Below are 3,626 nucleotides of genomic sequence, written 5' to 3' on the forward strand. Positions count from 1 at the left end.
AATATAAGGACAACAGGGGTTCTTATATATTATCTGAACTAAATATAAGGAAGTACATTCTGAAAATATCATTCAATTACTTGTGGGAAAAATACCATCAGTTGAGACTCCCAGAAATGCCATAAAACACAGAACAGTCCAAATATCTCAACTGCTTTAGCAGCTTGATAAGAACATGAGCCCTGGGGTCAGAGGACCTCATCCTGCCATGCACTAGGCATGTGACATTAAGCAAGTGTGTCTCTGTTTCCTCACCTACAAGAAGATGACAATAGTAGGATCAACCTCAAGGGGTAAATGACAAAGCAGTTATAAAGGTTTACAGAGATATTACCTGTTGTAATGTTAGCCATTATAAACAGTACTCTTCCATGGCTGTCTGCTATTCAGAATCAGGAGGTTTGAAAAGAGTCAGTCTTTTTTTTACTCAGTTTGATCAGTTTTGCTTTCTAATGGGAATAGTGAAAGTGAAAGTGAAGTCGCTCAGTTGTGTCCAACTCTTTGGAACCCCATGGACTGTAGCCTATCAGGCTCCTCACTCCATGGGATTCACCAGGCAAGTGTACTGGAGTGGGTCGCCATTTCCTTCTCCAGGGGATCTTCCCGACCCAGGAATCGAACCTAGGTCTCCTGCATTCCAGGCAGACGCTTTAACCTCTGAGCCACCAGGGAAGCCCAGTGGGAATAGTAGCTTTCACTTAATGTATACTGATCTAGTCAGAGTTAATTGTATCATACTGTTATATTTTCTGTTTCTTTTAAATTCCTGCTTCCTTTTGGATATATTAAGTGTTCAATTTCTTCCTTTGTTAAATATATATTTATATGTGTAAAATATATAAACATTCTAAGTGTGCATAATTTAAATATATTATTTATAAGATATATTTTATACATATGTACATACCATCATTCTTTCAGTGGTTATACTAAAGACTATCACACACATTCATTGGATCATGGAAAAAGCAAAGGAGTTCCAGAAAAACATCTACTTCAGCTTCATTGACTACACGAAAGCCTTTTACTGGGTGGATCACAACAAACTATAGAAAACTCTTAAAAAGGTGGGAATACCAGACCACCTTATCTGTCTCCTGAGAAACCAGTATGCGGGTCAAGAAGCAACAGTTAGAACCAGACATGGAATAACTGACTGGCTCAAAACTGGTCAAGGAGTATGTCAAGGCTGTATATTGTCACTCTGCTTACTTAACTTATATTCAGAGTATATAAGTTACATCACACAAAATGCCAGGCTGGATGAATCATAAGCTGGAATCAAGATGGCCAGGAGAAATGTCAACAACCTCAGCTATGCAGATGATACCACTCTAATGGCAGAAAGTGAAGAGGAACTAAAGAACCTCTTGGTGATGATGAAAGAAGAGATTGAAAAACTGACTTAAAATTTAACATTCAAAAACTGAAATCACAGCATACAGTCCTATCACTTCAATGCAAATAGAAGGGGGAAATGTGAAAGCAGTGATAGATTTTGCTTTAATGGGCTCCAAAATCACTATGGGCAGTGACTTCAGTCAGCTGCCTGCAAGAAAAACTATGACAAACTTAGACAGTGTATTAAAAAGCAGAGACACAACTTTGCTGGCAAAGGTCCATATAGTCAAAGTTATGGTTTTTCCAGTAGTCATGTATAGACGTGAGAGTTGGACCATAAAGAAGGCTGAGTGTCAAAGAACTGATGCTTCTGAACTCTGATGCTGGAAAACACTCTCAAGAGTCCCTTGGACAGCAAACCAGTCAATCCTAAAGGAAATCAACCCTGAATATTCATTGGAAGGACTGATGTTGAAGCTCCAAAACTGGCTGCCTGATGTGAAGAGTGAATCAATAAAAAAGACCCTGGTGCTGGGAAAGATTGAGGGCAGGAGGAGAAAGGGATAACAGAGGATGAGATGGTTGGATGGCATCACCAACTCAATGGACATGAGTTTGGGCTAACTCCAAGAAGTTTATAGTGAAGGACAAGGTGCTGCAGTCCATGGGTTACAAAGAGTTGAACAGGACTTAGTGACTGAACAACAATAATAACAAAATAGACTCATCTCCCCAAGAGATAAATTTTGCCTTTAACATATGGTAGAATTTAAAAGGTCTTCTCTTATGGAGGATAAACTAGTTTGATTACCAAAAGAGAGGGTGGTGGGGCAGGGAGGGATAAATTAGAAGTCTGGCAGATATTAATACTGTTCAGAAACTGAATCACTTTGTTGTACACCAGAAACTCACGTGACGTTGTCGATCAACAATATTTCAATAAAATACGTACATACATACAAGGTCTTCTCAGACATGGGGATTCCATGATTCTGTGGTTTTACTCAAATGACTAAAAGGTTAAAAGACAAGAAACACAAACCTCACTACCACCCTTTAGGGTCATGTATGGGAGGGTTAAGTTTTACAAACTGTATGGATCAAAGCTTTCTAGAATATAGTGATGACTGCTGTGCATTTGCAAGTCTCCTTTCTTCGTGCATTTGTACAAACCTGAATGCACTCTCATCCATGTTCAATAAACAGAAGCTTCACATCCAAAGGAAGCACAAAGCAGTGACAGAGCATGCTGCTGCTGAGTCGCTCAGTCGTGTCTGACTCTGTGCGACCCCAGAGACGGCAGCCCACCAGGCTCCCCGTCCCTGGGATTCTCCAGGCAAGAACGCTGGAGTGGGTTGCCATGTCCTTCTCCAATGCATGAAAGTGAAAAGTGAAAGGGAAGTCGCTCAGTCGTGTCTGACTCTTAGCGACCCCATGGACTGCAGCCCACCAGGCTCCTCCATCCATGGGAGTTTCCAGGCAAGAGTACTGGAGTGGGGTGCCTTTTCCTTCTCCGGACAGAGGATGAAACAGAGTAAAAATGATCTGGAGGGAAAAATACAGGCAATGATCTAGAGCCCAAGGAAGTAAAATGTACACTCCAAAAATAAAAGGGCCCCTAAATACCTCCCTCCCCTCTTCCTCCAAGTTTGGTGCTGGGGGGAGCCATGCAGGCACAGGCAGATCCTGGTTGCTCTGGGTGTTCCTGCTGGGGAGCAGGGAGGTGGAGGTACCAAGAAAGATGCTTGAGTAAGTGTAGGTGAGCTTGACGTCAAGTTTATGAGCCAAATGGCACTTGCCGAGTTCCACCTCTCCAAATCCCATCCAGAAAGGACCCATGAACTCAAGCCATGCCCTCCTTTGAAGGCTCCCCTGGCCCCCTTGATCACAGTCATCTTTTCTTCCTTTAATGAGAATAAAAGACTTTTGGAGGCTAAGACTGGGCTGTCCTGCGAGACGTTGTGACTCAGGCTTCATCTTTGACACACCGTAGCTCCACAAAGGCCACAAGAGGTTCTTCTTTGTGTGTCCAGCTGTGCCCCCTGGCCCCAACCCCAGGCTTGGAGCAGCCAGTGCACAGCAGGCTCCGGAGGGGCTGCGGTCAAAGACTGGACTCCCCTGGCTGGTCACACTCCCCTCACACGTGAAGTCTGAGCTGGCTCCTTCATTCCCAAGTCTCTCTCTCCCAGGCTTTGGGCAGAGGTCTTCAGGCACCTCTGCCAAAACCTCCATATGGGAGGGGGAAAGGAAACCTTGGAGACAAGTTTTTCCACTGTGAGTACCCA

At 43.4% G+C, this 3,626-nt stretch overlaps 1 non-coding gene across 1 annotated transcript; it reads right to left on the reverse strand.

Moving 5' to 3' along the window:
- Positions 1-600: 600 nt before the first annotated feature.
- Positions 601-672, reverse strand: TRNAS-GGA. The gene has a single exon. It is a non-coding gene; the product is annotated as a tRNA-Ser (tRNA).
- Positions 673-3,626: the final 2,954 nt, after the last annotated feature.

Source organism: Oryx dammah, unplaced genomic scaffold (assembly GCF_014754425.2).
Source record: "Oryx dammah isolate SB20612 unplaced genomic scaffold, SCBI_Odam_1.1 HiC_scaffold_3, whole genome shotgun sequence".
Lineage (NCBI taxonomy): Eukaryota > Metazoa > Chordata > Mammalia > Artiodactyla > Bovidae > Oryx > Oryx dammah.